The 24110-nt window shown below is 44.6% G+C and overlaps 1 long non-coding RNA gene across 3 annotated transcripts in view; it reads right to left on the bottom strand.

Annotated features, from left to right (window-relative positions):
* LOC142698226 (uncharacterized) overlaps positions 1-23247 on the bottom strand; it is a 60425-nt gene extending 37178 nt beyond the window's left edge. The window contains exons 1-3 of one of the 3 annotated variants that reach the window (XR_012865735.1): positions 23151-23247; positions 12404-12574; positions 5341-5493 (exon numbers count right to left, since the gene is read on the bottom strand). This is a non-coding gene — a long non-coding RNA (uncharacterized LOC142698226). Of the gene's footprint in view, positions 1-5340; positions 5494-12403; positions 13122-17197; positions 17334-23150 lie in introns of those variants that run through there. The other 2 variants (XR_012865736.1, XR_012865734.1) reach the window with 2 other exon arrangements.
* Between the last annotated feature and the right edge of the window lie 863 nt (positions 23248-24110).

The raw sequence follows: 24110 nt of genomic DNA, 5'->3' as shown, positions 1-24110 counted from the left end.
CCAAGTTACCAAGTTCAATCACACAATATTAAAATGAGTAAGGAGCATGGATACATATCAGCATTAGATACACATGGGTAGAACTTATCATTGTCAAACCTTGTTCTTAAAGCTTAAAAAAATGGTTTAAATTTATTAAAGATCATATCCGACTACTACCATAACAATTGACAGACATCAGGGTCTCCTTCCAGGAGAGTAATCACTAACCAGAGCATTGCCGACGCTCTGGCCATGGATTCCTGGGTTTTTAAACTCCTAACATCACTGTCCATATAGTCAAAGTGACATCAAGGGCTTTGCCAAGTCAGGAGTTCCCGGCCAGTGAGTGCTTGCGATGCTCTGGCCGGGGACTCCAGAGTTTAAAGCCAAATATGGATATTTAAAGCCATATATGCACAGTAAAGTGAGAGGCTTTCTCTACAAGCGTAATTCCCGGCCACAGCGCTGCCAACGCTCCGACTTGGAATTCTCACATTACAAAGCCCCTAATGTCACTGTCTATGTACAGACAGTAACATCAAGGGATCCTCCAGGAGCAGAATCCATATATGGACAGTGACGTCAGGGGCTCCCTGCAGGAGTGGAATCCCCAGCCAGTGCAATGCCAGTGTTCTGGCCTAGGATTTTGGCATCTTAAAGCTCCTAACGTCAGTGTCCATTTATGGACAGTGTTGTCAGGGGCTTCCCTAGGAGCAGAATCCCCAGTCAGAGCGTTGCTAACGTCAGGGGCTTTCCGAGCCTAGTGCTTAAAGTAACGCTGTGCCCGGGGAGTTCAGGTGATATATCCCACTCTATGCCTTATACAGCCTTCCGTTGGAGGTATACGTAGAGACTTCTCCCAACGCATACCTCTGACGAAAAGAAAAAAATTGAATGTGAACATACTCCAAGAAGCCCACAGCTCTGAATAAATATGGCGCAACTTGTGTTGTCAGTGCTGCACAAACTGACATCTACACCAGTTAGCATAGATGTCAGCTATAATATCTGCAGGTGTAAATTAAATATGTCATGCAGGAGATCTGCTCTCCCGCTGGTCCCGACTTACTAGCTGAAAAGACGCAAAAACAGCATATGGTCTCAAAAAGCTAAAATTTTTACTCAAAACGGGCATGCGCCAAAATTTCCCATTACATTACTTTACAATATCATGTATTATAAAGACATTTACTTTTGAGCTACTTTGACTAAATCGTTAGCAAATGGAAAAAAAAAAAAACACCAAGGAAAAAAATGTAATTAAAAAACTACGGCCTCCTCCATTTCCCCTCTAGCCGTCCTTTCCATCTCCAAAATGGTGTGTTTTCTGCCATTTTAGGTAGAAAAATTTCTATTTGCTCACCATTTAGGCAAAGTAGCAGGAGGGTATATTATGCAGCTTCTCAAACTCTACCTTGAAGAGCTGTGTGGTTTGTATTTTAATAGTAACTTTTTAATCTAAATTTACTTTTTACTCTGCCTGACTTGGTATTTATTTGTTCAGAGTTTCAAGCTCACATTGACTTGGTCCTCCCCTATAGGACCTCTCTATCTGTTGAACTAAGTATCATTACTAAAACTTATCTGAATCTGATTCTTAAACATCTAGTTACTACTTCTGATCATACAGTACAGTCAGCCAAGCATACCAAGTTACCAAGTTTAATCACACAATATTAAAATGAGTAAGGAGCATGGATACATATCAGCATTAGATACACATGGGTAGAACTTATCATTGTCAAACCTTGTTCTTAAAGCTTAAAAAAATGGTTTAAATTTATTAAAGATCATATCCGACTACTACCATAACAATTGACAGACATCAGGGTCTCCTTCCAGGAGAGTAATCACTAACCAGAGCATTGCCGACGCTCTGGCCATGGATTCCTGGGTTTTTAAACTCCTAACATCACTGTCCATATAGTGAAAGTGACATCAAGGGCTTTCCCAAGTCAGGAGTTCCCGGCCAGTGAGTGCTTGCGATGCTCTGGCCGGGGACTCCAGAGTTTAAAGCCAAATATGGATATTTAAAGCCATATATGCACAGTAAAGTGAGAGGCTTTCTCTACAAGCGTAATTCCCGGCCACAGCGCTGCCAACGCTCCGACTTGGAATTCTCACATTACAAAGCCCCTAATGTCATTGTCTATGTACAGACAGTAACATCAAGGGATCCTCCAGGAGCAGAATCCATATATGGACAGTGACGTCAGGGGCTCCCTCCAGGAGTGGAATCCCCAGTAGTGCAATGACAGTGTTCTGGCCTAGGATTTTGGCATCTTAAAGCTCCTAACATCAGTGTCCATTTATGGACAGTGTTGTCAGGGGCTTCCCTAGGAGCAGAATCCCCAGTCAGAGCGTTGCTAACGTCAGGGGCTTTCCAAGCCTAGTGCTTAAAGTAACGCTGTGCCCGGGGAGTTCAGGTGATATATCCCACTCTATGCCTATACAGCCTTCCGTTGGAGGTATACGTAGAGACTTCTCCCAACGCATACCTCTGACGAAAAGAAAAAAATTGAATGTGAACATACTCCAAGAAGCCCACAGCTCTGAATAAATATGGCGCAACTTGTGTTGTCAGTGCTGCACAAACTGACATCTACACCAGTTAGCATAGATGTCAGCTATAATATCCGCAGGTGTAAATTAAATATGTCATGCAGGAGATCTGCTCTCCCGCTGGTCCCGACTTACTAGTTGAAAAGACGCGAAAACAGCATAATGTCTCAAAAAGCTAAAATTTTTACTCAAAACGGGCATGCGCCAAAATTTCCCATTACATTACTTTACAATATCATGTATTATAAAGACATTTACTTTTGAGCTACTTTGACTAAATCGTTAGCAAATGGAAAAAAAAAACACCAAGGAAAAAAATGTAATTAAAAAACTACGGCCTCCTCCATTTCCCCTCTAGCCGTCCTTTCCATCTCCAAAATGGTGTGTTTTCTGCCATTTTAGGTAGAAAAATTTCTATTTGCTCACCATTTAGGCAAAGTAGCAGGCGGGTATATTATGCAGCTTCTCAAACTCTACCTTGAAGAGCTGTGTGGTTTGTATTTTAATAGTAACTTTTTAATCTAAATGTACTTTTTACTCTGCCTGACTTGGTATTTATTTGTTCAGTTTCAAGCTCACATTGACTTGGTCCTCCCCTATAGGACCTCTCTATCTGTTGAACTAAGTATCATTACTAAAACTTATCTGAATCTGATTCTTAAACATCTAGTTACTACTTCTGATCATACAGTACAGTCAGCCAAGCATAGCAAGTTACCAAGTTCAATCACACAATATTAAAATGAGTAAGGAGCATGGATACATATCAGCATTAGATACATACACATGGGTAGAACTTATCATTGTCAAACCTTGTTCTTAAAGCTTAAAAAAATGGTTTAAATTTATTAAAGATCATATCCGACTACTACCATAACAATTGACAGACATCAGGGGCTCCTTCCAGGAGAGTAATCACTAACCAGAGCATTGCCGACGCTCTGGCCATGGATTCCTGGGTTTTTAAACTCCTAACATCACTGTCCATATAGTGAAAGTGACATCAAGGGCTTTCCCAAGTCAGGAGTTCCCAGCCAGTGAGTGCTTGTGATGCTCTGGCCGGGGACTCCAGAGTTTAAAGCCAAATATGGATATTTAAAGCCATATATGCACAGTAAAGTGAGAGGCTTTCTCTACAAGCGTAATTCCCGGCCACAGCGCTGCCAACGCTAAGACTTGGAATTCTCACATTACAAAGCCCCTAATGTCATTGTCTATGTACAGACAGTAACATCAAGGGATCCTCCAGGAGCAGAATCCATATATGGACAGTGACGTCAGGGGCTCCCTCCAGGAGTGGAATCCCCAGCCAGTGCAATGCCAGTGTTCTGGCCTAGGATTTTGGCATCTTAACGTTCCTAACGTCAGTGTCCATTTATGGACAGTCTTGTCAGGGGCTTCCCTAGGAGCAGAATCCCCAGTCAGAGCGTTGCTAACGTCAGGGGCTTTCCGAGCCTAGTGCTTAAAGTAACGCTGTGCCCGGGGAGTTCAGGTGATATATCCCACTCTATGCCTATACAGCCTTCCATTGAAGGTATACGTAGAGACTTCTCCCGACGCATACATCTGACGAAAAGAAAAAATTGAATGTGAACATACTCCAAGAAGCCCACAGCTCTGAATAAATATGGCGCAACTAGGGTTGTCAGTGCTCCACAAACTGACATCTACACCAGTTAGCATAGATGTCAGCTATAATATCCGCAGGTGTAAATTAAATATGTCATGCAGGAGATCTGCTCTCCCGCTGGTCCCGACTTACTAGCTGAAAAGACGCGAAAAGACGCGAAAACAGCATAAAGTCTCAAAAAGCTAAAATTTTTACTTAAAACGGGCGTGCGCCAAAATTTTCTCTTCACAACGCCCACTTAGTCAAAAAGTAAAACACGCCCAGGTGGTCATTAAGAAATTCATTAGAATAAAGCTAATATAGGTCATAACTCCGTCAAAAATGATCGTTTTTCTAAATAAAAACCACTGCTGTAGTCTACATTACAGCGCCGATCACATTATGTACAAGATAGGCCACTTATAATGTGGTGACAGAGCCTCTTTAAGACTGTCATTTCATATGCCATTGTTAAACAGAAGCCTGCAGAAGTAAGTTGCGATAAATTTACTGTTAGTGACATTTTTACTACTTTTTTGTAGGGTTTTTATGACTGCCTCTGACAATCCTTCGGCTTTCAGTATCAGGCCCTCAGAAGTCGACTGCACTATTTATTCTGTCAAAACAACGACGGAACCTTGTCACAACGGTGACAAACGGAAACCATTAGCAACGTTTACGTCACTATTGAGATCAATGGTGATGCAAACAGAAGCTAAGGTTTCCGCTTGCCTTTCCATTGAGGGGTTTCCCCGATGGAAACCCTCAAAGGAAAAGACAACGCTGATGTGAACACAGCCTTAGAGGGCAGCTCTACCCATAAAATGCTGTATTTGGTATTCTTCCAAAGTCTAAATTTTTCTTTTTGTCATGCATGTAGCCATATAACTACAATCAGGGGTGCACCAGGCTGTTAAGTAAGTTCTTATGACCTCCAGGTAATGCTATAGCAGCATTCATGGAAAGAAATCAACATTAGCTTATTGTATATTGAAAGCTGCTGCAGCGCTCAGGAGGAAGGACGTTACAGCCGCTTGAGTGGCCATACAATAATTAGATATGAAAAGGGGGACATGGTTTTGAAAACTGCTGTAACTCTTGAAACATGTAAGAAACATGTAAAATGGCCTAGAGAAAGTCTGAATGTGACCCCATGCCCTGGCATACAAAACTGGAATGGTCTTTACCTGTTTCCCTGCGGTGAACTTTCCTGCAGAGCCTGTGATTATGATGTGAAGATCTTGTAGCATGAAGAAAATGGTGGTCTTGTCTGAGAACTGAACAGGTCTGATGGGACGAAGACTGCTCTACACATAAGAGCTGCTGCATCAGGTGCTTGTCTGTAAAAAAGACACATCACAATGCCTTAGTATTCCATCAGCTGTGATGTCATCAACTGAAGGGAGAAGACTATGATGTCAACTGTAGGGAGAAGCCTGTGAGTGCTATAGATGAATATCCATGAAGAATTCATCATTTGTAGAGCACTGAAAGCAGATCATTATGCTTTATAAACAAATGTACATTTTGAGGCAACTCTGCATCACGTTTACGCTAGAAGACTTTCACTTTTGATTAGCACTTTAGAGCTTTACATGTGTATTCTTTTTATAATATTTTTTGTGCTGTATTAACATAATAGCCCAGCGGATCTCTACCTATAATATGCTGCCCTTCAGGAGTATTCCCAGGAACAATCCTCACTTCCTCATGTCTCATGTTAAAAGTGACACAAAGGCCTCGTTTACACGAGCGTGATATATGTGCGGGCGACGCGCGTGCTTTTCACGAGTGTCGTACGCACCTATATTAGTCTATGGGGGCATGCAGACAGTCTGTGAGTTTTGCTCAGTGTGAGTCCGCTGAAAAAAACTCACGACATGTCCTATCTTTGTGCGCTGTTCGCGCATCACGCACCCATTGAAGTCAATGGGTGCGTGAAAACCACGCATGCCGCACGGAAGCACTTCCGTGCGAACTGTGTGATTCGCGCAACAGCTGTCAAACTCTGAATGTAAATGTTAAGGATCTGCCAGGCACAGCTTCTGTATCCACGCCCATAGGCAATCAGTCTGCACCTGAGTCTATGTCTCTGAGACTGACTCCAGCTTCCACCACTCAGGCTGGCAGGCTTAGGAGTGGGAGAGCCTATCATAGCCTGGCCAGACGGAGCTAGCTCCAGCCCTCTGTCTATTTATACCTGCCTTTCCTGTTCCTCCTTGCTTGTGATTCTTCTGTTTGGTTTCCTGGCCCTGCTGCAGCTTCTTGATCTATTTTGACCCTGGCTTACTGACTACTCTTCTGCTCTGCGTTTGGTACCTCATACACTTCTGGTTTGACTCGGCTTGTTCACTACTCTCCTGCTCTGCGTTTGGTACCTCGTACACTCCTGGTTTGACTCGGCTCGTTCACCACTCTTGTTGCTCTCGGTGTTGCCGTGGGCAACTGCCCCTTTTCCCTTGCTTCTGTGTACCCTTATCTGTTTGTCTGTCGTGCACATATTGAGCGTAGGGACTGTCGCCCAGTTGTACCCCGTCGCCTAGGGCGGGTCGTTGCAAGTAGGCAGGGACTGAGTGGCGGGTAGATTAGGGCTCACTTGTATGTTTCCTTACCCCCGTCATTACAGTAAAAAGAATAGCACCACATGCTTTTCTGTTTACAAACATCCAAATGGAGTGTCATAATGAAGGCGGCTGCGAGAAAATCTCGCAGTCGCGCATCATACGCTGATGACACACGGAGCTGTTAAGTGCCTTTTGCGCACGCAAAACGCCACTTTTTTGCGTGCACAAAACGCACACGCTCGTGTAAATCAGGCCTAAGGGTGTGTTCACACGGCTTATTTTCAGCTGTTTTTCGGGCTGTAAACGCATTGAAAAATGGCTGAAAATACATGGCCTGAACACCTCCGAACATATGCCGATAAATGTCAATGGGAAAAACGGCGTTTCGTTCCCACGGTGCGTTTTTTCTTACGCGTTGTTTCTAAAAACGGCACATAAAAAAACGCCCTGTAAAAAAGAAGTGCATGTCACTTCTTGAGCCGTTTTGGAGCCATTTCTCATTGTCTCAAAGAAAAACAGCTACAAAAATGGCAGTAAAAAAACGCATCAAATAACGCTTTGCATAAAAAACACCTGAAAATCATAGGCTGTTTTCCCTTGAAAACAGCTACGTATTTTACAGCCGTTTTTTGTTAAGCATCCTTAAAGGGAATTTATTTTATTTTTTTCAGTTAAACAATTAGTGTGTAGGTGATTAAACATTGTTCTAATTTTTTTTATTTTTTTCACGAGTCAGGAAATATTATAAATTAGATTCTAATTTATAATATTTCCCAGCACTGGTCACTAGATGGAGCAATTCCCAAAATTGCAGCACTGCATGTGGTAAAGCAACCACATTGCTTTATGCTGCAAAATTGGAGAAAACTCACTCGCTCTAGTGAGCTCTCAGAATCCCCCCCTCCCTTATCCTGGCTAGTGCCGGGAGAAACGACGGGATTGAACGGTCAAACCTCCTACACTGTGTGTCGCCATTTTTTGAGCTAACACACAGTGTAGTAGGTTTACATACAGTAGTTAAACACACAGTAAAACACGAACATACACAGACCTCACTTACCTGCTCCTGCCGCCGCCGCTCCCTCCGGTCCGTCCGCTCCGTCTGCTACCTCCGCTCAAAGTGCACAAGTTCGGAAGCCGCGACCGGAAGTATTTTTATTTATTTATTTATTTCAGTTACTTATATAGCGCCAACATATTACGCAGCGCTGTACAGAGGTCCACTTTTTTAATGGCCCCATTGGGGCTCACAATCTAAATTCCCTATGGGTATGTTTTTGGGTTGTGGGAGGAAACCGGAGTACCCGGAGGAAACCCACGCAAACACGGGGAGAACATACAAACTCCATGCAGATGTTGTCCTTGGTTGGATTTGAACCCAGTACCCCAGTGCTGCAAGGCAATAGTGCTAACCACTGTAATCTTACTGTCCGGCCGCGACTTCCGGTCCACAAGAAAATGGCGCCGGACGTCGCACAGTTCAATTTGGACTGTGTGGGAGCGGCGCATGCGCCATTGCCACATAGACGGCGTACAGCATAGTGGATGGAACGGGCCCCGTTCGCATTCACTATGGGACTGTATGCGCCGTATTCCATGTCTGTATGTGTTGTTAATCGACACATACAGAGATGGAAAAAAAAATGGCAGCACCCATAGACAAGAAAAAGTTAAAAAATAAAAAAAAGTAAAACACAAACACACAAATAAATATTTTTTTTTTTTAATAAAACACTAAAAGCAAATTGATCTAAAAAAATTTTTTTCCTGTGACACTGTTCCTTTAACCTTAAAAACACACATTAAATGAAATAAATCCTTTTATAAAATTGTCCCCTATAGATAAACCTGCAAGACTTCCAGCAAGCTGCAGAAAAAAGCCGTTGTGATTTTGCAGAAAAGAGGGAGCCTTTTCCTACCAGCCTCCTCTATCTAAACATCTGCAGCGGAAATTCCACTTGTGAACGCCCTAAAAGTATGTTCACACTGAGGTTTTTGTAGGCAGAAAAATCTGCCTCAAAATTCCTTCAGGAGGCTGCGCTCTCTTTGCTGCGGTTTTTTTTTTTTCCGAGTTTTTCAGCCATGGGCAAAAAGCGCAGTGAAAAACATTTTCTCTGCCTCCCATTGATGTCAATGAAAGGTCAGAGATGGAAATGCCTGAAGAAAGAGCATGACGCTTTTTTTTCCTGCAAGCGTTTTCTTTTCCACTCGCAGGAAAAAAAGCCTTTACCTCCCTTTGAAATCAATGGTAGGCGATTTCTGCTGTATTTTGGCGCAGTTTCCAACGTGTTTTCCGCACCAAGAACAGGGCCCAAAAAAACTCAGTGTGAACTAGGCCTAAGGAAATGACGCAGCATTTACAGTAGCAGCACAGTGAGTGAGATTTGAACAAATCTCATGCAGACGCTACAGTAAAAATCTGCAGCAAAAACGTTCGTAAATTGACCTGCAGTGCGGATTTTACATCCTCAGCATGCCAATTTATGCTGCGGATCCGTTGCTAGTTTTCCACATTGATTAAATTCAATGAGGAAAACCCGCAACAAAATAGCAACAAATCCGCAGCATAAATTGACATGCCATTGATAGGTCAATTTATTACATTTTTTGCTGCGGAAGTGAAACCTAGAACAAATAGCAAATGTTGCCACTTTTGCGGCGGAAACGCTGCGATTCTGCTTCAAAATTCACAAAAAAGCTAATGCTTACCTCCAGCCTTTGTCATAGTGACGCGTTTCTCTGTTCTGAGTGACACCTGGCCTCCTGGGATGACGTTTCAACCCATGTGACTGCTGCAGCCAATCACAAGCTGTGGCGGTCAATTGGGCTGCCGCATCATTCCAGGAGGCGAGGCTGCACTGAAACAGAAGAAGGCGTTGCTATGACAACAGCCAGGGGTAACTATCAGCTTCTTTTATTTTTTTTCAAGCAGTGTTTCTGCATCGAAGATTCCGACTGAAAATCGGCACCATGTGCACTTTTTCAGGTGGAATTCCCTGCAGGTTCAAGGTTGGATATGCTGTGTAGCCTAAAGCTGGGTTCTCACTGTGCAGATTTTGCAAGTATCCCAAAACTAGGAACGGAACCTAAACAGAAGAAATATATAAGGGAAGGCCTTATAGGTCCGCTCTCCTTCATCCACTTCTGGCTTTGGCTTACAAAATGCTGACAAAATCTGCAGAAAATCTGCACTGTGGGAACCCAGTCTTAGGCCTTATTCACACGAACGTGTCCGTTTTACGAGCGCAAAAGTTCAGTGTGGCATCTGTATATGGTGCGTGGCTGCGTGATTTTCGCGCAGCCGACATCATTATGACACTCTGTTTTTATGTTTACAAACATAAAAGCAGGAGATGCTTTTCTGTTTTCATTCATTTCTTTTACTACTGTAGCGAGCATCACGTGCGGCACCGGGAAGTGCTTCCGTGTGCCGAGCGCAATTTGCACGGACCCATTGACTTCAATGGGTGCGTGCTGCACGAAACACGGGCAAGTATAGGACATGTTGTGAGTTTTACGCAGCGGACACACGCCGTGAAAATCACGACATGTCAGAACGGCCCCATTGACTTACATAAGTCTGTGCGACGCGCGTGATTTCCACGCGCGTAGCACGGACGTAATACACGTTCGTGTGAATAAGGCCTAAGGGTGTGTCCGGATGTGGCAGTTTTTCTGCCGATTTGCAGCGTGGGTTCTGCATCGCAAATCCGCAGCAGCTTACAGTACATCGCAAGGGGATGGGGTAGCAGAAGACGATCGCAATAACAGCGGAGCATTCTGCTTATTTCAAATCTGCCGCGTGCTCATTCTGTTGCGGAGAAGCCACGGATTTTCACTGCGGATTTCAGCCTTTGCAATGCATAGGCTGAAACCTAGGTCAAATCTGCTGCTAAATCCGCAACTAAATCTGTATGTAACATATGTGGATTTCCCAAGAATTCGCATCAAAATCTGCGGGGAAATTGTCCGCTAAGTCCCCCTACGGAATACAGGTTGCGCAGGTTCCTGAAAGACAAATCTGCCTAGATATAGTCTAGATATGCCTAGATATAGCAATTTGGTAGCGACGAGGGGCATTTATTTAGGGGGATTAAGTATAAAGCAGATCTCTATTACAGTTTCATATGGTTTGTTACCCAGCTTTTCTGAAACCCTCAAAGGCAAATCTGCCTAAATATGACACAATTTGAGAGATAATGGTTTGTTACCCAGCTGTCCCAGTACCCTGAAAGGCTTTGCCTTATCTATGGCACAATTTGGTAGCGAGGAGGGGCATTCATTTAGGGGGATTTAGTATTTTACAGTTTCTATTACAACTTCACATGGTTTGTTACCCAGCTTTCCTGGGATCCTGAAAGACAAATCTGGCTAGCTAAGCTACAGTATGCAAAATGTATCACTGCATAAAAAGGCAAGTGTGTTAATCGCAGCTTCACAGCGATTCTTGGCTCCTGATTAGCAAATCTGACTAGTAATGCTACGATATAGGGGATGTAGATTTATCAATGCAGGACTAGGCAGATCTGGCATTCTGCCGCCTGGGAAAGATTGGTAACAAACTCTGTGGGGCAGTGATGGATGGCATATTGGTCATATAAAACACACACAATACTGCTCTGATACGTTGAGTGTATCTATCAGATAGTATCAGGGAAATATGGCTTGTGGTCACCATTGCAGATCCACAGTGTTGCTGTTCTATGAGAGCTGAGTGACTAGTCGTTCTAGCTATATATATATATATATATATATATATATATATATATATATATATATATATATATATATATATATATATATATATACAGGCCATGCTCCAGGTTTATGTGGGCCCTTGGGCGACACAGACTTAGTAAGCCCCTTTGCGGGGGAACTCACAGCGGTAAAATGGCAGAAAACGTCATTTTTTTGTCCCCATATAGACATTAGCCCTGTTTATGCCCTCATATAGAATTTATGCCCTCAGTTTGTACCCCCATAAATTTAGTGCCCTCTGTAGATAGTGCCACACAGCCCCCCTCCCAGGTAGTGCCAAACAGCCCCTCTCCCTGTAGGTAGTGCCGTTGGGGTTCCCTCTAGGAGTAGAATACCCAGCCAGAGCATTGCCAACGCTCTGGCTGTGGATTCCACTTCAGGAGAAGCCCCTGACATGACTGTACATATATGGACATTGTTGTCAGGGGCAACCCCATAGCCATAGTCCCGGGCAGAGCACTATTAGCACTCTGCCTGAGACATTTGACAGGGCTCAGGAGTGAAAGAGTACCATGTAAACTTGAGGCCTAATTTGGGGATTTACAAAGTATTGGTTCACAACTGCAGTGCTCTGATGTGAAATAATAAAGGAAACCCCTGACAAGTGACCCCATTTTGGAAACTGCACCCCTCCAGTCATTTATTAAGGGATGTAGTGAGTATTTTCACCCTACAGGACTTTTCCATAAATGATTGCGCTGCGGATTGTGGCAGAGTAAAAATTTAAATTTTTCCCTAGATATGCTATTTCAGTGGCAAATATTGTTAAAAGGCTTGTCCCGGGTATGAAAATGCCTTATATGTGGAAGTAAACAGCTATTTAGGCACTGTCACGGCGCAGGGTGTGGACCCACTGGGCCGTATCGTGTAGTGGGATAGCAGCTGGCCAACTAGGTACAATACAATGTCTATAGTCCAGAAAGGGTACCTGAGGCAATGTAGACAGTAGCGGTGACACAACTTCACATTCACTGTAGATGGCACAGTAGATGCAGCGGAAGACACGACTTGACTCTCACTGTAGATGGCACAGAGGCACGGTAGCACAGGATACAGGGTACAGGCAGCAGGAACGGGTAATACTGGGAACTGGAAAACACTAGGAGACCATTTGCAAGACAAACTTTCGGTATACAACAACGTTCCGACAAGGATCAAGTGGGCAGGACCCTTTTTATAGTCCAGCAGCATTCTGGGCTAATTACTGATTTTAAACAACTGGACGCGTACTGGGCCTTTAAGGCAGTGCTCGTGCGGGCGCGGGCGCCCTGCAGGAAACAGTCTCAGAACCCGGAAGTTAGTGCCGGCGTCTCCCTGGAGGGAGATGCCGCCGAGAACACAGACGTCCATGGCCGCGGCCGTCAGAGGGTAAGTCTGAACTAGGGTCCGCGGCCATAGACGTTGTAAGGTTCAGAGGGGAGGGAGCGCCATTTGGCTTTTGGAGAGTGGATTTGCTTGGTAGTCGTTTTGTTTGAGTATTGCTGGTATTTCCGTTTACAATGTGAGGGTACATGTAAGCTGGGCAGAGTACATCAGGGACATAGTCAGGTGGTATAATAATCGGGTTAAAAAACCCAGTAAAATAATCCATAGATGTGTGTTACGCTGTGAAGCAATCCTTTCTGCACAGGCCAGTGTCGCACTGATAAATAGTCCTTACTTATTCCCTTTTGGTCCACACTCCGCACCTTTGCAGTTTGGGGAATTTTGATGGGAAAGTGTTGTGCTGGTATAATACGGGCACCCTCGCTTCCAGCAGATATGTTTGGGGCCCCTCCTTGCGGGACGAGCTGTAGTTATTATTTTTACCATTTTGGGGTACATACGACTTTTGATCACTTTTTATCCTATTTTTGGGAGGAAAGGTGACCAAGAAACTGCAATTCTGGCATTGTTTTTTAGTTTTTTTATACAGTGTTCACCATGCGTTATAAATTACCTGTTAACTTTATTCTGCGGGTCAGTCCAATTCCGGCGATATCTAATTTATATCACTTTTTTATGTTTTACAACTTTTTGCACAATAAAATTACTTTTGTAAAAAGAATGTATTTTTTCTGTCGCCAAGTTGTGAGAACCATAACGTTTTAATTTTTTCGTCGACGGAGCTGTATGAGGGCTTGTTTTTTGCGAGACAAGCTATAGTTTATATAGGTACCATTTTTGGATACGTGCGACTTTTTGATCACTTTTTATTCCAATATTTGTAGGGCAAAGTGACCAAAAAAACGATATTCTGGTATAGTTTTTTTATGTGTTTTTTTTACACCATTCACCGCGTGGAATAAATAAAATAATATTTTTATAGTTTAGGCCATTAGGGTATGTTCACAAGGCCTATTTTCAGACGTAATTCGGGCGTTTTACGCCTCGAATTACGCCTGAAAAAATGGCTCCATTACGTCTACAAACATATGCCCATTGCTTTCAATGGGTTTTACGATGTTCTGTTCCCACGAGGTGTAACTTTACGCGTCGCTGTCAAAAGACGGCGTGTAAAAAGACGCCCACATCAAAGAAGTGCAGGACACTTCTTAGGACGTTTTTGGAGCCGTTTTTCATTGACTCCATTGAAAAACAGCTCCAATAACGTCCGTAAAATACACCGCGAAAAGCGCGAGTAGTTACAAAAAACTTCTGAAAATCAGGAGCTGTTTTCAGGCGAAAACAGTGCCGTAATTTCAGATGTATTTTGCTACTGCGTGTGAACATACCCTTACGGACGCAGCGATACCAAATATGTATGGTTTATTTATTTTTTCAATAATAATTGAAGTTTTCCGTGCTAGGCAGACCGGGAGGCCAGTATTAGGCCCAGTGGCGTAACTACCGCCGTAGCAGCAGTAGCGGCTGCTACGGGGCCCGCGGTATGAGGGGGCCCGTGTCGCCCGCCGACACGGGCCCCCACCATGGCCAGAGACTCCGCTAGCAGCCGCTATGGCTGCTACAGCGGGACGCCACTGAACACTACGGCAGAGCAGGGAGGTATGTCCCCGCTCTGCCATTAACTGGTTCCCAACCGCTGGCTGTATTTTTACGGCCAGCGGTCAGGGTCCTTAAAACCCGAGCCATAGACTTTCTACGGCTCGGGTTTTAACTTGCTGCCCGCGCGATCGGGCAGCTGAATGTCGGGTCTCCGGCTGTCAGTGACTGCCGGGGACCCTGAGGAGAGGATAGAAGCTGCTTCTGTCTTCTCTGATGACTTGTACACAGCGTTCAATGAACGCTGTGTATAGGAATAGAGACAGCAGCAGCAGCGGCGCTGTCTCTATTCCTCCCGGTGATCATGTGACTGGTCACATGATCGCCGGGTGCCGTTAGTGACAGACTGCTGCTGGGTCTTACTAGACCCAGCACAGCCCAGTTAGTGACAATCGTCACTATGAGAGGGCTGATTTCCCCTGTAACTGGGGCTGCTGTGCAACTCCAGTTACAGTGGAAAAGATGGTGTAAAAGAAAGAAAAAAAATATATCAAGTTCCCCATAGGTCTTCTTTGACCTTTGAGGGACAGACCATAGTAATAAAAAAATAATAAAGTAAAGTGCAAAAAAAATGTAAATAATAAATACACATAAAATACCCACCCCAAAAAAAAAACGTCCCCCCCGCCAATCATTGTTGTACCGCTAGCGCTGACCCAATTACCCTAATATAGACATATAATATATTAAAATTTACGATAGACAATGGCGATCACAAATAAAAGGTCTATTTTAGGGTAAAACTATGTTATTACCAAAAAAAAATAGCTGAAATGTAAAAAAGCTTCTTTTTTTACTATTATTTTCAAACTTTATGAATAAAAATTCTAAAATAGCAAAAAAGGTGTGTATAAAAACGATAAAAAATGAAACCTGCATTGTCTACGGAAAAAACGTCGCAAAAATCACGTCGTTAGCCCAACAAATAAAAAAGTTATAGCCATTTAACTAACACGTGCTAAAAAGGGCTAAACGGTGTCTGGTCCTGAAGGCGCAAAATAGTGCAAAAGACATGTATCCCCCCCCCTCTCCACAGGACATGTATCCCCCCCTCTCCACAGGACATGTATCCCCCCCCTCTCCACAGGACATGTATCCCCCCCTCTCCACAGGACATGTATCCCCTCTCCACAGGACATGTATCCCCCTCCTCTCCACAGGACATGTATCCCGCCCCTCTCCACAGGACATGTATCCCCCCCCTCTCCACAGGACATGTATCCCGCCCCTCTCCACAGGACATGTATCCCCTCTCCACAGGACATGTATCCCCTCTCCACAGGACATGTATCCCCTCTCCACAGGACATGTATCCCCTCTCCACAGGATCTCCACAGGACATGTATTCCCTCTCCACAGGATATCCACAGGATAGGGGATACATGTGTGATCGCTGGCATTGATAGGGACAACGGGGGACTGAAAGTCCCCTGAAGTTCTCCATCACAAACCTCAGACTTCCGGGGTCTGTGTCGGCAGCTCCGTAGAAATGAATGGAGCGCCGGTCGTGCTTGTGCGCATGCGTGACCAGCGCTCCTTTCATTTTTATTGAGCTGCGCAGACGCCGGAAGTCAGAGGTTTGTCATGGAGAAGTTCAGGGGACTTTCAGTCCCCCGTTCTCCCTATCGCTGCCAGCGATCACTCATGTATCCCCTATCCTGTGGAGATCCTGTGGAGAGCGGATACATGTATTTTGTAGGACACACTGTAGGTCGCATTTTTTGGGGAGGGGGGACGCCGTATGGCGTTCCCTACAGGGGGGGGACGATGTATGGCGTTCCCTACAGGGGGGGGGTGGCTGTATGGCGTTCCCTACAGGGGGGTGGCTGTATGGCGTTCCCTACAGGGGGGGAGCTGTATGGCGTTCTCTACAGGGGGGGGCTGTATGGCGTTTCCTACAGGGGGGCTGTATGGCGTTCTCTACAGGGGGGCTGTATGGCGTTCTCTACAGGGGGGCTGTATGGCGTTCTCTACAGGGGGGCTGTATGGCGTTCTCTACAGGGGGATGTATGGCGCTATCTACAGAGGGGGGGCTGTATGGCGTTATCTACAGGTGGGGGCTGTAAAAAAGGCACTATCTACAAGGGGGGGGTTGTGTGACACCCAGGGGAGGGGGGGCCCCAGTCAAAAGTTTGCTATGGGGCCAAGTCCTTCCTAGTTACGCCCCTGATTAGGCCTCTGGTTGTCATTGCAGCCACCGGAACCCCTGCAATTTCATTGCTGGGGTTCCGATGAGCTGCAAACAACCTAAATGCAGCGATCGTTTTTGACCGCTGCATTTAAGGGGTTAATAGCGGTGATCGAGCTCATTTCGGTCCCCACCATTACAGCGGGATGTCAGCTGTAATACACCGCTGACATGCGGCAATGATGGCGCCGACTCAGGCTACGGCAAAATGCGGGAAGCACTAGCTTTCCATGATGTATCCATACAGCAAATGTCGGGAAGGGGTTAAATAGAGAAATATTGACATAATAAAGCTGTGGCCACTTCCACTTTACCACACAAGGTGTCTTTGGTTTTATTTAAGGTAAAATAATGGTGTAATAGGCCAATGGCAAGTTGGTTTTAAGTTGGTGAATGTCCTTGCAGTCTCACAGCAGAATGGTAGAGGCACAGATCCTATGTAATGTATCCACGGGATAACTGAATATGACTAAACATGGTGGCAGTCATGTGACCCTCCCCTCTACATACACACACATCCATCATGTGACACCTAGCATTAACATGACATACATGTGTTGGGACCGCATAGAGGACACATCCATGGGCTAAGTGAATAGGACTAATGGTAGAATAATGATGACCAACCACATCACTGTTCGTGTATTTACTAAAATGGCCGCCTGTCTCTAGGTGATATTTAAAATGTCTGCCTGTCTCTAGGTAATGTTATCATGTTGTTAATAAAGTAAGCTGTTTTAAAAAACAAACCCATAGAGGAGACAGATAGTATTATGTAAGAGCTGCTTCTACACAGACCCTGACAGACATGATGAGAGGCTGCTGGAAGAGGGAATACTTATAAGGTCTCGTGCACACGGCCGTAGCCATGTGCACGGTCCGTAATTACGGGCACGGATGGCCGCGGACTGTCACCCATGTTTGCGGGCCGTGCTGCCATTATAAAGTATAGGAGCACGGTCCGTAAATTCAAAAAATAGTCCTATATTTTGCGGTTCATTTCTACGGCCCATACACCTCCCTGTAAATATACGGGAAGGTGTCCGTGGCCATAGAAATTAATGTGGCAGTATTTTTATCTGCAATTATGGATCCGTAATTGCGGATAAAAATGATGGTCGTGTGCATGAGGCCTGACTTCTGTTCCTCAGTAAAATGCTATTGACGGGTTAGATACCTGGACAGTGTTACCTGAATGCTGGGGGTCACATGGAGTGTGCGCGCGTGCGTGAATGTATCACGACTCTCCCCGTATTTAGTCACTTCAGTTAGCCCGTGGATGCATTACTATGGACTATACTATTATTATTTATTTATTTTTACAGTGGCAACTGCACTGATATGAGAAAGGTATGAGAGCAGAATGTCTAATACATGTATATTAGAGAACTGTATGATCTCCTATTCTATAAATAAATTAAACAAATAAAAACTGGACAACCCCTTTAATAAATGTGTTGCATCTTCGGCTGGCCGTGTCCCACAGGGTAAAATCCAGTTTGTGATGTAAATTGTAGTCAATCTTTTGGACCGTGGGTGGCCCCGCCCCTCCTGCCATCGCCACTCCCATTTTTTTTAACGTGGCAAGAGAGTTTCAAAACAACAAATAAATCGCATATAATTCGGAAATAGGGCGTGCGCCATCATTTTGGACTTTTTAATGTCAGAAAACTGGGGTGATGCCCTTCATAAATTTCCCCCACGTTCTCACAGTCTCCTCTGTGGAGCATCATAAAGTTGCAAAGTCTGAAGATCAAAACTAAAATGGAAAGTAGTCCAATGTTTACATCACAAACATACACTTCATAAATTATTGTAAAAAACAGATGATCTACTTTATTACATATACATAGGATGTGGTTTTAGCACAAAGTGACTGCAAGACGTCCTCAAATACAGTAGTAACCACAGTGTATCCAAATCCAATGACAGCCGGTGTCTTCCACTACAGTGACAGCTACAGTGCCCCGATTACAGACAGACAGTGTCCCCAAATACAGTAACAGCCACAGTGTCCCCAAATACAGTGAAAGCCACAGTGTCCCCGATTACAGAGACAGCCAGTGTCTCCAAATATACTAACAGTCACAGTGCCCTAAATACAGTGACAGCCACAGCGCCCCCAGACACTGACAATCACAGTGCTCCAAATATAGTGACAGCCACAGCGCCCCCAGACACTGACAATCACAGTGCTCCAAATACAGTGACAGCCACAGCGCCCCCAGACACTGACAATCACAGTGCTCCAAATATAGTGACAGCCACAGCGCCCCCAGACACTGACAATCACAGTGCTCCAAATATAGTGACAGCCACAGCGCCCCCAGACACTGACAATCACAGTGCTCCAAATATAGTGACAGCCACAGCGCCCCCAGACACTGACAATCACAGTGCCCTAAATACAGTGACAGCCACAGCGCCCCCAGACACTCACAATCACAGTGCTCCAAATATAGTGACAGCCACAGCGCCCCCAGACACTGACAATCACAGTGCTCCAAATATAGTGACAGCCACAGCGCCCCCAGACACTGACAATCACAGTGCTCCAAATACAGTGACAGCCACAGCGCCCCCAGACACTGACAATCACAGTGCTCCAAATACAGTGACAGCCACAGCGCCCCCAGACACTGACAATCACAGTGCTCCAAATACAGTGACAGCCACAGCGCCCCCAGACACTGACAATCACAGTGCTCCAAATACAGTGACAGCCGCAGCGCCCCCAGACACTGACAATCACAGTGCTCCAAATATAGTGACAGCCACAGCGCCCCCAGACACTGACAATCACAGTGCTCCAAATATAGTGACAGCCACAGCGCACCCAGACACTGACAATCACAGTGCTCCAAATATAGTGACAGCCACAGCGCCCCCAGACACTGACAATCACAGTGCTCCAAATATAGTGACAGCCACAGCGCCCCCAGACACTGACAATCACAGTGCTCCAAATACAGTGACAGCCACAGCGCCCCCAGACACTGACAATCACAGTGCTCCAAATACAGTGACAGCCACAGCGCCCCCAGACACTGACAATCACAGTGCTCCAAATATAGTGACAGCCACAGCGCCCCCAGACACTGACAATCACAGTGCTCCAAATATAGTGACAGCCACAACGCCCCCAGACACTGACAATCACAGTGCTCCATCATTTACCTTGTTTTAGGGCGGGTTCACACATGGCGGAATTTCACTTAAATTCCGCTGCGGACACTCCGCAGCGTTAATCCGCAGCGGAGCCGTTTCTCCATTGACTTTCACTTTAATTTAGCAGTGTTCGTTTACACGATGCGTACAATTCCGCTGCGGAGCATAGGCTGCGGAGCGGAATTTGGTGTCCGCAGCATGCTCTGTCTGTTGCGGAGCAGTGGCGGACTGGTTGCGGACTCATGGCGGAATTTCTCCATTGACTTCAATGGAGAGTCAAAATTCCGCAATGAAGTCCGCAGATCTTATGTGTGCTGCGGAGCGTATTGTTTTTACTACCATGACATTTCTTCATTCTGGCTGGACCTATGTATTTCTAGGTCTACAGCCAGACTGAGGAAGTCAATGGGGCTCCCGTAATGACGGGAGCGTTGCTAGGAGACGTCTGTAAATAGTCACTGTCCAGGGTGCTGAAAGAGTTACGCGATCGGCAGTAACTGTTTCTGCACCCGGGACAGTGACTACCGATCTCAATATACATGTATCTGTAAAAAAAAATATAAGTTCATACTTACCGAGAACTCCCTGCGTCTGTCTCCAGTCCGGCCTCCCAGGATGACGTTTCAGTGTAAGTGACGGCTGCAGCCAATCACAGGCCAAGCACAGGCTGCAGCGGTCACATGGACTGGAGCGTCATCCAGGGAGGTCGGGCTGGATGCCGAAAGAGGGACGCGTCACCAAGACAACGGGCGGTAAGTATGAATTTCTTTGACTTTCACTAGGGAAAGTGCTGTCCCTTCTCTCTATCCTGCACTGAATAGGGAGAAGGGAAGCACTTTTCCTGCAGTCCGCAGCGGCCAGTCCGCATCAATTTTCTGCACATTTTGTGCAGATCCGCAGCCGTAATCCGCAACCCGGATTAGGTGCGGCATTGATGCGGACAGTTGCGGAGGAATTCCGCCATGTGTGGTCATGCCCTTATGGTGAATCCAATCTAAGAAAGAGGAAGCATCACTTGCAGAGCAGACTCTTTGTTGGAGATGCTGCCACCTGCTGGCTGTACTTGTTCTATGTCTTCTATATAACAAGTAAATCTTTCACAACTTGCCCAAAGACCACCTGCTGAACTAGGGTTGGGCAGGTTTATAAGATAAAAAACTGCCAGGCTGCAAAGAAAGCAGCCCAATTTGCCAAGTTGGCAACCCTGCTTAGGGCCCTAAATAAATGGCAGATCTGTGCAAAATGTATTTTATTCGATATTCTGACCACATAGTGGAGCAAACATTAACCCCTTTCCGTCGTAAACAACTTTCAGATTTTAATTTTCGTTTTTTTCTCCCCACCTTCCGAAAGCCATAACTTTTTTTTTTGCGTCTATATTGTCCTATGAGGGCTTGATTTTTGCGGAACAAGTTGTAGTTTTTCGTAGCACCATTAAATGTAATGTACTAGGAAACGGGAAAAAATTATTTGTGGGGTAGTAAATTAAAAAAACAGCGATTCCTCCATGGTTTTTTGCGCATCGTTTTTACGGAATTCACTGTGCAATTAAAACAACATGTTAACTTTATACTGTGGGTCAATACGATTACGGCGATACCAAATATATATAGTTTTTTCTATATTTTACTACTTTTACAAGTAAAAACCGAAGTGTAAAAAAGAACATTTATTTTGTATCGCCAAATTCCGAGAGCCATAACTTTTTATTTTTCCGTCGATTAAGTGGTATGAGGGCTTATTAAACACCTTATTAAACACCTGCATTAACCCTTACTTCACCACCTGCCCGGGGCCACTTCCTTACAGTGGGGCTCTGTGAGGAAAGGGGGCACGAAAAATGGCCACTGGCTCTGTAGGGTAGCGGGGTAGCACAGGGTGACAAGCAGGCACTGCCTACTCTTCAGCTTCTTCTGCTGGCTGGGCTGGCACTGCTGTACAGGGCTGGCTTCAGACTGGTGGCAGGCACTCAAGACTCCTGCCTCAATCAAAGCTCTACCTCCTCAAACATACAGAGACACCCTTGTCACTGAGGGAAAAGACAGAGTGGGAGGGGCTAGTATGAGTGGGGGCGGGCAACATATAGGTCAACGGAACAGGGCTCTGCGATGCTATAGTGCCGGTTCCATTCACCTAAATGCAGCTATATGGGCCCTATAGTGTTAGGATATCGGTGGACACCTTTATGAGTTTTACACGTTAGCGGTTTTCTGGAGTTATAAAACTTGCACTAAGTTTCAGGCTGTAAATTTCATTCAGAAGTATTGCAATGTATTATATTAGCAATCAGCATATTGTATGTTAAAATCCCGCAGTAGGACTAAAATAAAAACGTAAAAAAAAAGTTTCATGAAGTTTATAGAAAAATGAAAAAAGAAACTAGTTTCCCTTACAAAATGCCTGACAGTACAAGATTGGTATCGTCGCGTCTGTAGCGACCTGTACTATAAAAATACAACATTATTTATCCTGCACAGGGAATGACGGAAAAAACAATGTCAGAATTGCTATAATCTCGCCTCCCAAAACAGCAAAAACAACTCATCAAAAAACAATGGTGAAAAAAAGTTTCATTCTCAGAATGAAGTGTTTTTAAAAGTTTTTATTGTGCAAAACGAATAAAACACAAAATAACTGGATATGTTTGCTATCGCCATAATTGTGACGACCTCCAGAACAAAGTCATGTCATTTGTACTGACCATTGAATTCTATAAAAACAAGACTAAAAGTTGTTCAATACATTTATGTGCCCCAAAATGGTAAGATTAAAAAATACACCTCATCCCGCACCAAATAGGCCTTTATAAGGCGGTGTCAATGAAAAAACAAAAAACCATGGAAATGTGGAGATGAAAAGAATCATTATGTGACCCCAACATGGTACCGGTAAGACATACAAGGAATACGCTTTCTAATAGGCGTCCTGCGGGCTTCTGCGCAGGTCAATTTAAATAGAGGGGGAAGCAAATATTTGTAAATCTGTCATTAACAAGAATACATAAAAACATGGGATTTATTTTGTTATTGTCAAAGATCTGTTATCCATGTCATGTACAGATAAAGTACAAAGCTGCCTTTACCCGCTGCCGCCAAACAGCAGGAGATGTCGCGTAGCCAAGAACTGATTAGTAAATCCGCAAATAACACCGCGTGGGTTTAGCACCCGGCAGCCACCATTGTTCAGCTGCAGGGTGCATGGGCAGCCTAACTGTCAGTTAGTCACATGGCTGCTTAACATTAAAGCAACAACTGAACAGTTCAGCCCCATCTGTTGTGCTACACTGCATAGTGTGACTATATTGTGCTGTGTGTAGTGTGTTCAGAGTAGCGCTTACCGATAGATGACCAGGAGATCTGAGCAGTCACAACCAGGTACATATGAAAGGAAATCATGTGCAGGACATTCTCCTCAGAGATCACCAGTCACTGGAAGAGTCGTTACAACTCAACTGATCATGACAGTTGGCCAACGGTCTTACCAACCAGTCCAAATCATACAGCCAATCACTGCCAGACATGTCTGTCACATGACCTCTTCACTGCAGCCAATTGTCTTTCAGGAATTATCTTTAAAACTGGACAAATATCATTTTTATCAATAATCTTTTTGGACAGAAGTTTCATCCAAATCAAACAAAGCAGATATTATAATGTGTAAGGAAGGGAAATCCCATCATGAAAATGTTCCCAGTCTATTCATTTTCAACAACTGTATGTGGCAGTTTTTAATGGCAAATTCCCAGTGATCGAGACCACGGCTTCTCAATCTTTTACTGCTGGGTCCTGAACCAGCCAGAACATGGCGATGCCTGGGCCTAAGAAATGGTCGCAGTCCATGCCAAGATGTTTACAAATATTTATTTCTCAGTTTGTCATAATGTGTCATTGTTGTGCAGCGACAGACGCCATACAGTACATATATTCCTTGCTAGGATTTTTTGTTCTATGTTCACCCGGGGGTGTATTTGTTCCAGATTTTCTGCAAAGATTCTTCACCAAAAATCTGCAGCAACTTGCATTGCAAGTTTTCCAAACCTCATTCACACATTGCAGAAAAAATCAGCAGTGTTGTTAGGGCTTGCAGACTTGAAAATCCACAGCATGTTCTATTCTGTTGCGGAAAGGTGGAAGAATTTGTATTTAACCCTTGCCATGACAAATCCATGGTTAAATCCAAGTAAAAATCAGCTTCATAATCCTCAGGGGTGCGATGCAGATTTGTGTTGCTGATTTTAGGGCAGAAAATACTCCCCGTGTGAACATAGGGAGTACTGATGTAAGGCTATGTTCACACG

Source organism: Rhinoderma darwinii, unplaced genomic scaffold (genome assembly GCF_050947455.1).
Source record: "Rhinoderma darwinii isolate aRhiDar2 unplaced genomic scaffold, aRhiDar2.hap1 Scaffold_1000, whole genome shotgun sequence".
NCBI classification, from domain to species: Eukaryota; Metazoa; Chordata; class Amphibia; order Anura; family Rhinodermatidae; genus Rhinoderma; species Rhinoderma darwinii.
This window is presented reverse-complemented; position numbering and strand designations above follow the sequence as displayed.